The sequence below is a fragment of the Salvelinus alpinus genome, chromosome 2 (genome assembly GCF_045679555.1).
Source record: "Salvelinus alpinus chromosome 2, SLU_Salpinus.1, whole genome shotgun sequence".
In the NCBI taxonomy this organism is placed as follows: domain Eukaryota; kingdom Metazoa; phylum Chordata; class Actinopteri; order Salmoniformes; family Salmonidae; genus Salvelinus; species Salvelinus alpinus.
In genome coordinates this window covers 5,982,634-5,996,700 of record NC_092087.1, presented here as the reverse complement: position 1 = coordinate 5,996,700, position 14,067 = coordinate 5,982,634, and positions in this window count along the sequence as shown.

Here is a 14,067-nt window from a genome sequence, read left to right as displayed (position 1 = left end):
GAATCTAATAATTACTAATAGTTACGTTTGTCTAATTATTCATTTTATATGTTACATAATGTCATAATTACGTTTCAGGTTGGAATTGTTTAGTCATTACCTTTAAACATATAAATTCCCTTATCAATTATAAGTGAAATAATCTGTCTGTGAACAATTTTTGGAAAAATTGCTTGTATCATGCATAAAGTAGATGTCCTAACCGACTTGCCAAAACTATAGTTTGTTAACAAGACATTTGTGGAGTGGTTGAAAAACGAGTTTTAATGACTCCAACCTAAGTTTATGTAAACTTCCGACTTCAACTGTACATATGAAATGAGTAAAGCAGTACGTAAACATTATTAAAGTGACAAGTGTTCCATTATTAAAGTGGGAAGTGATTCAATGCTATGTATATAGGGCAGCAGGGTTGAGTAACCGGGTGGTATCCGGCTAGTGATGGCTATTTAAAACTGTGATGGCTTTAAGATAGAAGCAGTTTTTTTAGTCTCTCGGTCCCAGCTTTGATGCACCTGTACTGACCTCGACTTCTGGATGATAGCGGGGTGAACAGGCAGTGGCTCGGGTGTTTACGTCCTTGATAATCTTTTTGACCTTCCTGTAACATCGGGTGCTGTAGGTGTCCTGGAGGGCAGGCAGTGTGCCCCCGATGAGACTGGGAGACTGCAGCACTCTCTGAAGAGCTCTGCGGGTGTGGGCGGTGCAGTTGCCGTACCAGGCACAGACCAACAGGATGCTCTCAATTGTGCATTTGTACAAGTTTTGTGAGGGTCTTAGGGGCCAAGCCAACTTTCTTCAGCCTCCTGAGGTTGAAGAGGCAGTGTTGCACTTTCTTCACCACACTGTCTGTGTGGGTGGAGCATTTCAAATTGTCATTGATGTGTACATTGATGAACTTGAAGCTTTCCACCTTCTCCACAGCAGTCCTGTCAATGTGGATAGGGGCATGCTCCCTCCTCTGTTTCCTTATGTCCACGATCATCTCCTTCATTTTTTTTTTTACATTAGGGAGACGTTATTTTCATGGCACTACTCCGCCAGTCACCTCCTCCTTGTAGGTTGTCTTGCCATTGTTGGTAATCAGGCTTGCTACTGTTGTGTCATCTGCAAACTTGATGATTGAGTTGGAGGCATGCGTGGCCACGCAGTCATGGGTGAACAGGGAGACAGGAGGGGGCTGAGCACGCACCCTTGTGGGGCCCCTGTGTTGAGGATCAGCGAAGTGGAAGTGTTGTTTCCTACCTTCCCCACCTGATGGGTGGCCCGTCAGGCAGTCCAGGACACAGTTGCACAGGGTGGGGTTCAGACCCAGGGCCCCGAGCTTAATAATAATGAGCTTGGCTCTGAGCCGCTGAATTGTGACTCCACTTTGTCTCTGTACTGACGTCTTGTCTGTTAGATTGCCTTACGGAGGGAATAACTACACTGTTTGTATTCAACCATATTCCCAGTCACCTTGCCATGGTTAAAAGCAGGAGTTGTTTCTTTCAGTTTTGCATGAATGCTGCCATCTATCCACAGTTTCTGGTTTGGGTAGGTTTTAATAGTCACAGTGGGAACAACATCACCTATACACATCCAGATTAACTCAGTCACCGTGTCCATGTATACATCAATGTTATTCTCAGAGGCTACCCAGAACATATCCCAGTAAACGTGATCAAAACAGTCTTTAAGCATGGATTCTGATTGGTCAGACCAGTTTTGAATAGGCCTTTGCAAGCGTACTTCCTATTTGAGTTTCGAACTATAGGAAGGGAAGAGCAAAATGGTGTAATGATCTGATTTTCCGAAGGGAGGGCGGGGGAGGGCCTTGTAGGCATTTCAGAAGGGGGAGTAGCAGTGATTCGTCTATGACACTGATAAAGCCCGTGTGGCTGAAACGTTTGCCTTTAAGGGAACAAACCTGATAATTTATTATCAAGTGAGTGCGGACCATACCTTTGTTCGTTCTATGTATATAGAACAACAGTGTGAACGCAACATGCAACAATTCCAAATATTTGACTGAGTAACAGTTCACATAAGGAAATCAGTCAATTGAAATACATTCATTAGGCCCTAATCTATCGATTTCACTTGACTAGGCAGGGGTGCAGCCATGGTTGGGGCTTGGAGGGCATAAGCCCACCCACTTGGGAGCCAGGCCCACTCACTGGTGGCTGGTCTCAGACAATCCCGCAGGCGAAGAAGCTGGATGTGGAGGTCCTGGGTTGTCGTGGTTACACGTGGTCTGCGGTTGTGAGGCCAGTTTGACCTACTGCCAAATTCTCTACAATGACGTTGGAGGTAGAGTGGCCTTTTATTGTCCCTAGCACAAGGTGCACCTGTGTAATGATCATGCTGTTTAATAATCTTCTTGATATGTTGCACCTGTCAGATGGATGGATTTGCATCTGCATCTGCATCTGATTGCATTTGTGCACATATGTGCATATGTGACATTTCTGGGGATCTTTTATTTCAGCTCATGAAACATGGGACCAACACTTTATGTTGCGTTTATATTTTTCTCTGTATATAATTATTAACCACAGGAGCTGGATACACTCCTTAGATAGGCTACCTGCTGTGGAACAGAAGAGAACCGCTGCTTTTTCCTTTAATTATCCACTTTGCATGAAGCCATTGAAAGAGAAAAGAGAGGACGATGGCAATCTTTGAAGGACTTGATATCCTCTTTGATCCAATGATTCATGTTTGTGAATGCACTTGTATATGAAGTTCTGTTTTGTTCCTTGAACTCAACATTTCTGCTCAGATTCCCGACACTATCTATCTAGCCAACCGTCCGTCCGTCCGTCCGTCCGTCCGTCCGTCCGTCCGTCCGTCCATCCATCCATCCATCCATTCATCCATCCATCCATCCATCCATCCATCATCCATCCATCCATCCATCCATCCATCCATCCAACCATCCATCCATCCATCCATCTCTAATATAAATATGTTTCGCAACTTTCCAGAAAGAAAAGTGTGATATTGAGATGTATGAACATTGTCTCAGCAGGTGATACATCTACAGTAAGGGAGGGGGGCTATTATTAATCAATCAAATTACTTGTTTAAAGCCCTTTTTATACGAGCAGGTGTCACAAAGTGCTATACAGAAACCCAGACTAAAACCCCAAACAGCAAGCAAAGTAGATGTAGAAGCACGGTTGCTAGGAAAAACTTCCTAGAAAGGCAGGAACCTAGGAATAAACATAGAGAAGAACCAGGCTCTGAGAAGTGGCCAGTCCTCATCTGGCTGTGCCGGGTGGAGATTATAAGAGTACATGGCCATTTAATGACCAATTGTTCTTCAAGATGTTCAAACGTTCATAAATTACCAGTAGGGTCAAATACTAATCAGTGGTTGTAGAGGGTGCAACAGGTCAGTACCTCAGGAGTAAATGTCAGTTGGCTTTTCATAGCCGAGGATTCAGAGGTTGAGACAGCAGGTGCGGTTTCCTAGTGGGGCTGTTATCCTGTTTTCACCTGTTCTCCTGCTTCCTGGTAGGTTATTATCCTGTTTTCACCTGTTCTCCTGCTTCCTGGTAGGTTATTATCCTGTTTTCACCTGTTCTCCTGCTTCCTGGTAGGTTATTATCCTGTTTTCACCTGTTCTCCTGCTTCCTGGTAGGTTATTATCCTGTTTCACCTGTTCTGCTACTTCCTGGTGGGGCTGTTATCCTGTTTTCACCTGTTCTGCTACTTCCTGGTAGGTTATTATCCTGTTTCACCTGTTCTGCTACTTCCTGGTGGGGCTGTTATCCTGTTTTCACCTGTTCTGCTACTTCCTGGTGGGGCTGTTATCCTGTTTTCACCTGTTCTGCTACTTCCTGGTGGGGCTGTTATCCTGTTTTCACCTGTTCTGCTACTTCTTAGTGGGGCTGTTATCCTGTTTTCACCTGTTCTGCTACTTCCTGGTAGGGCTGTTATCCTGTTTTCACCTGTTCTGCTACTTCCTGGTGGGGCTGTTTTCCTGTTTTCACCTGTTCTGCTACTTCCTGGTGGGGCTGTTATCCTGTTTTTACCTGTTCTGCTACTTCCTGGTGGGGCTGTTATCCTGTTTTCACCTGTTCTTCTACTTCCTGGTGGGGCTGTTATCCTGTTTTCACCTGTTCTGCTACTTCCTGGTGGGGCTGTTATCCTGTTTTCACCTGTTCTGCTACTTCCTGGTGGGGCTGTGATATGATATCCTCTCTCTTTTACGCTCTGTTTCTCTCTCTCTCTTTCGCTCGCTCTCTTTCTCTCTCTCCTCCACATTCTCCGTCTGAAAATGTCTTTCTGCAGCTGCAAGCTGAAGATTGGTGAACTAACCCAGTCATTATGACGCTAATTATGATGTCAAATGAGAATGCATCAGTTATGTATGGCTCAAAAGGCCAATGGCTGATCATCTTAGTACTTCCTCAACTGAATCATGGTGAAACCCAGATCTTCCACATGACATCCTGTGGTGGGTTTTGCTGCTAAAATGTTTGCAAAAGTGTTTTTAAAACAGGAATAATTATTCTGTAATACAAGGATAATTTGAGGCCACACAGTCAGCAAAAACATGATTAACTGCCATTTCTGTACAGCAGCACATTTCATATTTGTAAGTTATAATTATTTCAGATCAGTTCATCAGTTAGCATGTATCTGTGTTACAGCATCCAAGCACCATGTTCTGTCTGCACTCTGCTCTTTACTATAGTCACTATCACTATTTACAGTAGAATATGTTATCTGCCAATTGCAGGTTAAAGAAGCAGCTGCAATGTAACATCTGAGGATCTTCTACCCCGAACAGGTTAGTTCAGGTGCACTAACAGGTTTTCAGATCATCATGAGTTGGCTTGTAACAAGAGCTAGAGACCAGCCTGCTGTATCTGTGCTTTAGTTATCAAAACACCTTTTATATGTACTGGAAAAGCCTCCAAACACTTTGTATCTGTACTGGAGAAGCCTTCCAAACACCTTGTATCTGTACTGGAGAAGCCTCCAAACACCTTGTATCTGTACTGGAGAAGCCTCCAGACACCTTGTATCTGTACTGGAGAAGCCTCCAAACACCTTGTATCTGTAGTGGAGAAGCCTCCAAACACCTTGTATCTGTACTGGAGAAGCCTCCAAACACCTTGTATCTGTAGTGGAGAAGCCTCCAGACACCTTGTATCTGTACTGGAGAAGCCTCCAAACACCTTGTATCTGTAGTGGAGAAGCCTCCAAACACCTTGTACCTGTACTGGAGAAGCCTCCAAACACCTTGTACCTGTACTGGAAAAGCCTCCAAACACCTTGTATCTGTACTGGAGAAGCCTCCAAACACCTTGTACCTGTACTGGAGAAGCCTCCAAACACCTTGTATCTGTACTGGAGAAGCCTCCAGACACCTTGTACCTGTACTGGAGAAGCCTCCAAACACCTTGTATCTGTACTGGAGAAGCCTCCAAACACATTGTACCTGTACTGGAGAAGCCTCCAAACACCTTGTATCTGTACTGGAGAAGCCTCCAAACACCTTGTACCTGTACTGGAGAAGCCTCCAAACACCTTGTATCTGTACTGGAGAAGCCTCCAAACACATTGTACCTGTACTGGAGAAGCCTCCAAACACCTTGTACCTGTACTGGAGAAGCCTCCAAACACCTTATACCTGTACTGGATAAGCCTCCAAACACATTGTACCTGTACTGGAGAAGCCTCCAAACACCTTGTACCTGTACTGGAGAAGCCTCCAAACACCTTGTATCTGTACTGGAGAAGCCTCCAAACACATTGTACCTGTACTGGAGAAGCCTCCAAACACCTTGTACCTGTACTGGAGAAGCCTCCAAACACCTTGTACCTGTACTGGAGAAGCCTCCAAACACCTTCTTTCTATGGTCTCCAAGAATTTTGAAACTGTACTGTAAATCTCCAAGGATATTGACCTGTATCTATACTCTTTACTTTTTACTGGAGTCTCCAACCACCTTGGCCTTTATCTGTACCCCAGTCCTTAAACAGCATGTATCTGTAGACCAACATCATCAGCATTCATCAGGCTTCATCAGGATTTACCAAGGGGGTGTTGCAATTCTCCAGCCATGTCTAACATCTGTTTGCTTTACGAAGAGTGCGTGACCTCTAACACAAGACACAGTGGGAAAGGTCAACTGAAGGTAATGAAACAGGGAATGCATAATGCGCCGTAACCAGGGTTGGTGTCAATTCCATTACAATTGAGTCAATTCAGGAAGTGAAAGGAAATTCCCATTTAAATTCAAATGTTTCTCGATGCTTTTCTACGATAAACATTTTGATATTAAATTGGTATTTCAGTTTGCGTCCTGAATTGAATTGGAATTTATCCCAACCCTGACCGTAAGCAAACCAACAACCCAGCCTAGATGACCACATTGGCCCCATGTGGGTGTCAGGTCAGCAACCACACGTAGTCCACATCAAACCCATTTTAGCCCAACACAGACTAGCCCATAACAAGCCCAAAACAGGCTAGCCCACACCAATCCACATAGGCTAGCCCACACCAATCCCACACCACCTCGACACAGGCTAGCCTACACCAATCCCACACCAGCCCAACACAGGCTAGCCCACAGCAGCACAACACAGGCTAGCAAACACAAATTCCACACCACCTCGACACAGACTAGCCTACACCAATCCCACACCAGCCCAACACAGGCTAGCCCACAGCAGCACAACACAGGCTAGCCCACACCAATCCCACACCAGCCTGACACGGGCCAGCCAGTGGAGGCTGCTGAGGGGAAGATGACTCATAATAATGTCCGGAATGTGTTTGATACCATTCCATTCACTCCATACCAGCCATTATATGAGCCGTCCTCCCCTCAGCAGCCTCCACTGGGGCCAGCCCACACCAAGCCCAACACGGGCGAGCCCACACCAAGCCCAACACGGGTGAGCCCACACCAAGCCCAACACGGGTGAGCCCACACCAAGCCCAACACGGGTGAGCCCACACCAAGCCCAGCTACTTCATAATGTAAAGGCGGGGCAGACTAGAATATTTGGGGGGGGGGGGGGGGTTGCACACAGTTCTTTTTATGCAACCATTACTGCTAACGTCATTCCAGCTGAAGTGATCTTTAGTGCAATGCAAAGAGGCCATTTTGGCAATGAGGCCATTTCAGTCTGAAGCAGTGACATACTGTGCTGCCAACTCTATAACATCAGACCTTTCCCCCAAAAGTATGCAACGTTTCTCTTTGTTTGATTGTTCTGTAATAATATTAGACATTTGCATTGTGAATTTAGGGAAATGGGACTCTCTAAGTAATACGTATTTGGGGCAGAGAGACAGGGAGATAAGGATAGAGGAGAACCTGTCCGTAGGATAGAGGAGAACCTGTCCGTAGGAAAGAGGAGAGCCTGTCCGGTCGGAAAGAGGAGAGCCTGTCCGGTCGGAAAGAGGAGAGCCTGTCCAGTCGGAAAGAGGAGAGCCTGTCCGTAGGAAAGAGGAGAGCCTGTCCGTAGGAAAGAGGAGAGCCTGTCCGTAGGAAAGAGGAGAGCCTGTCCGTAGGAAAGAGGAGAGCCTGTCCGGTCGGAAAGAGGAGAGCCTGTCCGGTCGGAAAGAGGAGAGCCTGTCCGGTCGGAAAGAGGAGAGCCTGTCCGGTCGGAAAGAGGAGAGCCTGTCCGTAGGAAAGAGGAGAGCCTGTCCGTAGGAAAGAGGAGAGCCTGTCCGTAGGAAAGAGGAGAGCCTGTCCGTAGGAAAGAGGAGAGCCTGTCCGTAGGAAAGAGGAGAACCTGTCCGTAGGAAAGAGGAGAGCCTGTCCGTAGGAAAGAGGAGAGCGTGTCCGTAGGAAAGAGGAGAGCCTGTCCGTAGGAAAGAGGAGAACCTGTCCGTAGGAAAGAGGAGAGCCTGTCCGTAGGAAAGAGGAGAGCCTGTCCGTAGGAAAGAGGAGAACCTGTCCGTAGGAAAGAGGAGAACCTGTCCGTAGGAAAGAGGAGAGCCTGTCCGTAGGAAAGAGGAGAGCGTGTCCGTAGGAAAGAGGAGAGCCTGTCCGTAGGAAAGAGGAGAACCTGTCCGTAGGAAAGAGGAGAGCCTGTCCGTAGGAAAGAGGAGAGCCTGTCCGTAGGAAAGAGGAGAGCCTGTCCGTAGGAAAGAGGAGAGCCTGTCCGTAGGAAAGAGGAGAGCCTGTCCGTAGGAAAGAGGAGAGCCTGTCCGTAGGAAAGAGGAGAGCCTGTCCGTAGGAAAGAGGAGAACCTGTCCGTAGGAAAGAGGAGAGCCTGTCCGTAGGAAAGAGGAGAACCTGTCCGTAGGAAAGAGGAGAACCTGTCCGTAGGAAAGAGGAGAACCTGTCCGTAGGAAAGAGGAGAGCCTGTCCGTAGGAAAGAGGAGAGCCTGTCCGTAGGAAAGAGGAGAGCCTGTCCGTAGGAAAGAGGAGAACCTGTCCGTAGGAAAGAGGAGAACCTGTCCGTAGGAAAGAGGAGAGCCTGTCCGTAGGAAAGAGGAGAGCCTGTCCGTAGGAAAGAGGAGAACCTGTCCGTAGGAAAGAGGAGAGCCTGTCCGTAGGAAAGAGGAGAACCTGTCCGTAGGAAAGAGGAGAACCTGTCCGAAGGAAAGAGGAGAGCCTGTCCGTAGGAAAGAGGAGAGCCTGTCCGTAGGAAAGAGGAGAGCCTGTCCGTAGGAAAGAGGAGAACCTGTCCGTAGGAAAGAGGAGAACCTGGCCGTAGGAAAGAGGAGAACCTGTCCGTAGGAAAGAGGAGAACCTGTCCGTAGGAAAGAGGAGAGCCTGTCCGTAGGAAAGAGGAGAACCTGTCCGTAGGAAAGAGGAGAGCCTGTCCGTAGGAAAGAGGAGAACCTGTCCGTAGGAAAGAGGAGAGCCTGTCCGTAGGAAAGAGGAGAACCTGTCCGTAGGAAAGAGGAGAACCTGTCCGTAGGAAAGAGGAGAGCCTGTCCGTAGGAAAGAGGAGAGCCTGTCCGTAGGAAAGAGGAGAGCCTGTCCGTAGGAAAGAGGAGAGCCTGTCCGTAGGAAAGAGGAGAACCTGTCCGTAGGAAAGAGGAGAACCTGTCCGTAGGAAAGAGGAGAACCTGTCCGTAGGAAAGAGGAGAACCTGTCCGTAGGAAAGAGGAGAACCTGTCCGGTCGGTGCTGCGAAGGCATGAATGTGTGTCTCTAAGATAAAATGGCTAGCTAGGTCCAGAAGACAGACCTTAGTCTCCAGGATCTGGGAATATTTGTTGTTTTGCTGTAGTTAAGGTTCCAAGCTTCCAAAGTATTACAGGGAGAGCTGCTTTTGTAATGTTCCCCTCTGAACAATAAAATACATTTGTAACCAGAATGTATGATATTGTACAATCAGAGAGAGAGAGAGAGAGAGAGAGAGAGAGAGAGAGAGAGAGAGAGAGAGAGAGAGAGAGAGAGAGAGAGAGAGAGAGAGAGAGAGAGAGAGAGAGAGAGAGAGAGAGAGAGAGGAGAGAGAGAGAGGACATCGTTGCCCTAGAGCACACTAACAACTAAACATTCCTCGGCCTAAACATCAGATCCACAGGTAACTTCCTGTGAACGATCTGAGTGACAAGGCAAGAAGGGCCTTCTATGCCATCATAAGGAACATAAAATTTGACATAGCAATTAGGATCTGGCTAAAAATACTTGAATCAGTCATAGAGCCCATTGCCCTTCATAGTTGTGAGGTCTGGGGTTCGCTCACCAACCAAGAATTCACGAAATGGGACAAACACCAAATTGAGACTCTGCATGCAGTGTACAACGTAAAACACCAAATAATTAGCGGAATTAGGCCGATACCTGCTAATCATCAAAATCTAGAAAAGAGAAGATAAATTCTACAATCACCTAAAAGGAAGCGGTTCCCAAACCTTCCATAACAAAGTCATCACCTTCAGAGAGATGAACCTGGAGAAGAGTCCCCTAAGCAAGCTGGTCCTGGGGCTTTGTTCACAAACACAAACAGACCCTACAGAGCCCCAGGACAGCAACACAATTAGACCCAACCAAATCATAGAGAAAACAAAAAGATAATTACTTGACACATTGGAAAGAACTAACAAAAAAACTGAGCAAACTAGAATGCTATTTGGCCCTAAACAGAGAGTACACAGTGGCAGAATACCTGACCACTGTGACTGACCCAATGTTAAGGAAAGCTTTGACTATGTACAGACTCAGTGTGCATCGACTTGCTATTGAGAAAGGCCGCTGTAGACAGACCTGGCTCTCAAGAGAAGACAGGCTTTGTGCACACACTGCCCACAAAATGAGTTGGAAACTGAGCTGCACTTCCTAACCTCCTGCCAAATGTACACACATTTTAGAGACACATATTTCCCTCAGATTAGACAGATCCACAAAGAATTTGAAAACAAACCCGATTTTGATAAACTCCCATATCTACTGGGTGAAATTCCACAGTGTGCCATCACAGCAGAAAGATTTGTGACCTGTTGCCACAAGAAAAGGGCAACCAGTGAAGAACAAACACCATTGTAAATACAACCCATATTTATGTTTATTTATTTCCCCTTTTGTACTTTAACTATTTGCACATCATTACAACACTGTATATAGACATAATATGCCATTTGAAATGTCTTTATTCTTTTGGAACTTCTGTGAGTGTAATGTTTACTGAAGAAAAAAAAAAAAATATATATACACTTTTTTTGTTTAATATCTACTTCACTTGCTTTGGCAATGTTAACATATGTTTCCCATGCCAATAAAGCCTGTAAATTGAAATTGATTTTAGAGACAGAGAGACTCATCCAAACCAGACGAAGCAAATCATGGAACAATGCTACCATCTACCTGTGGCTCATCTAACTACTGTTCTAAGTTTCAAGTTCTATTAGTCATACGTACAGGATACACATGTTATACACCGTCCAACGAAATGCTTACAGGTTGCAGGTTCCTTCTCGACATAATAAATATAATATATATATTAATATAAATATAAATGTAATTACATCTCATATGTCCTTCTCTCTCAGTATAACCTCAACAGCCTCTAACGTCTGATCAAGTCCTAGGGATACGTGCTGGAGATGATGAGAGCCCACTCCTGAATACTGCAGTTTGACACATAGAGATAATTTTAAAAGTATTCTAATTCCTAATTATCTGGTATGACTCTATGTTACACCTATCATATAGTCTAGTTATCACCAACCAGAGCTGCAGGGCCATTTCTCTGTATGTCTACTGGTAGACATTAGACATCATGGATGAATTGAACCACATCAACTTTGTGAGTGATTATAACAAATGATGACGGTGTCATCATCTCATATCTCACAGGTGTTTGCTGTGTTACTGGCCCTTTAAATACCTGGAGTCGCCATAGTTACACATTCAGGAAGTAGCAAATTAATCGATAGCATGCCCACTGCAACATTTTGAGCTGGTTTTACAATAATAGAGTACCACACTAAGAGTCATAATACCCATAATATCTAGCAGTCAAACAGGGAAATGGTACCAATAATTTTTCCATCATTCATTAATCCCATTTTTATTTTTATTTTTTAGAAACACTTAAAATAAGGGATGTGTTCCGTGTAGGTTTACCCTGGGGTGAAGTTTTGATAACTGTGTAAATCTCTCTAGGACAAGGTGACTTTTAGAAATATATTTGCCTGTATTTACCCCCCCCCCCCCCCCCCCCAAAATGAAACTTAAATTAGCTGCTAATGTGGCTATCATAAAGAACTACAAATTCCATGATGATCTGGATGATATTTCTGAATAGAGGTAAAGGTAAGAATCTCTGGATTAACTATCTAATGTTAGCTAAATGTATTAATGAATAAATTAGGTACATTTCTTTAAATGGATAATTCTGTGAACTGTCTTGTGTACGTTTTAAATGTACACAATACCTGTTAGCAAAGGTGTCAGCTAGAGATGACTTCCAGGAACGGGCAGGGATTTTGTAGTTTTGCATGATGTCTACTTTGATGCTAATTAGCATTTTCGGGTGTGAGAGTATATAGAGCTGAATATATTGATAAAAGTCACCTTGTCCAAGAGAGATTTACACGGTTAGCAAAAATGTCACGCCAAAATGATTGATGGAAAAACGATTGGAACCATTTACCTATTTGACCGCTAGGTTTTATGGGTATTATGACACCTGCACTGCTGAGCTATATTACTCTGTATGTAACCAAGGGGAAAACAGTGAACACACAGTAAGCTAGGACATAGGTTCTTCAACTTTTTCAGCCTGGGACCCAAGCTAGAAATTCATTTTTTTCCTGGGACCAAAGCTTATGAAAACATGCAACTACACGTAAATATTGGTACATTTCATTGCCCCTTTGCCAGCCTAAAACAAATGCAATACAGACACATAAAAATTACATTTAATGTAATAATATAAATTGCTATTCATGTTTATTTTCACACATTAAAAACACTCTTACATATATGTCTAAGTTGGAACTGTTTCTGTTAAAAATACAATAAACCATTTTCATTCTGAACTGAATGAACTGATCGATCAGATGTATAACATTACACAAACAGGCTCTGTTTTTGACAGTGCCACCCTAAGTAACAGTACAGATGAAAAACAATCAGGCCTACTGTATGTCTTACTGTAGAAATTAAAACAATCAGGTCTACTGTATACCTTACTGTAGAAATTAAAACAATCAGGCCTACTGTACATCTTACTGTAGAAATTAAAACAATCAGGCCTACTGTACATCTTACTGTAGAAAGTATTGTTGAAAAGAAGATTGGAACTGTTGCTGTTAAAATACAATAAATGTGTATTCTGAACTGGAATGAACACACACACACACACACACACACACACACACACACACACACACACACACACACACACACACACACACACACACACACACACACACAGTCCAAATGAGAGGTGTGTGGCTGGTTGAAGTTTTCAACAAGCATGTCTATTCTGGGCTTAGTATTGGACACTGCAACCCTGAGGTCGTGCTCAGCATTGAGTCTGTTTCTGTACTTGTTTTTTAAAGTATGTCAGAGTTGAGAACCCTGACTCACATAGGTATGTGGTGCAAAACTGGATCAGAACATCTCCTGCTTTCTCAGTCAGGCAGGAGACCACTTCCTGCTGTAGATGAACAACCCAGAACAGTGTGAGTGTGTTTGCCTCAAAAAGCATCTCACTTCAATCAGTTTATTCCAGTTCAGAAAAAAAAGATTACTTGTAATTTAACAGCAACAATTCCAACCTAGACTTGTTTTCACCAATCATTTCTACAGTAAGATGTACAGTAGGATGTACAGTAAGATGTACAGTAGGCCTGATAATTGTTCCTCTTCATATGTACTGTTACTTAGGGTTGCATCAGTAGCTAGCTTGCTTTGGCTAATGTTAGCTATCTAGCTATTAGCTGTGTACAAGGGAATAGTTTGAAAGAGAAACTCACATCTACTACTATGAAAGTACTCCCTTATTTCTGCCTATCACCTGTTATTAAATGACGACAACAATGCCTCGCTAGCTGACTTTTCCACTGTCGAAGCACTGTTTCCTGCAGCATTCTGCCCTGTTCTGAAAGAACTTCCTGGGTTTACCATCATGCTATGGACGTTTGGTCAGGACGTGTCCTATTAATTAGTTTGTTTTGAGAGACTCATTACTAAGCACTTCCCCACACAAAACACATTGTGGGCGCTCCTCATTATTTCTCAAAGTTTGTATGAAACCAAGGGTGCGTTCGTAAATTCACTCTGGCTATGTAGGATTTCAGAGCATACTCATCTGAGTGTGCCAGAGCGCAGAGCAACTGATGAATTTACGAATGCTCAACACCAGTTGAATATAACAAGTATCAGTAAACCACGGCAAAAAAGCATAATTAAATTGCTGCCAGCAGCACAGTTAGTCACGAACGCTCTGGATAACATGAAAGTAGACTAACCCAGCTCTGCTAGGGCGAGTAAAATCTTCAGTGAGGTGTTCTGTCATTTGTGTCTGGAAGTAGCTAGCAAGTTAGCCAGTTAGCCAGTTAGCAAGTTAGTCAGTTAGCCAGTTAGCCAGTTAGCCAGTTAGCCAGTTAGCTTGGGTGCTTGACTGTCGTTGTGAGGTCAGAACG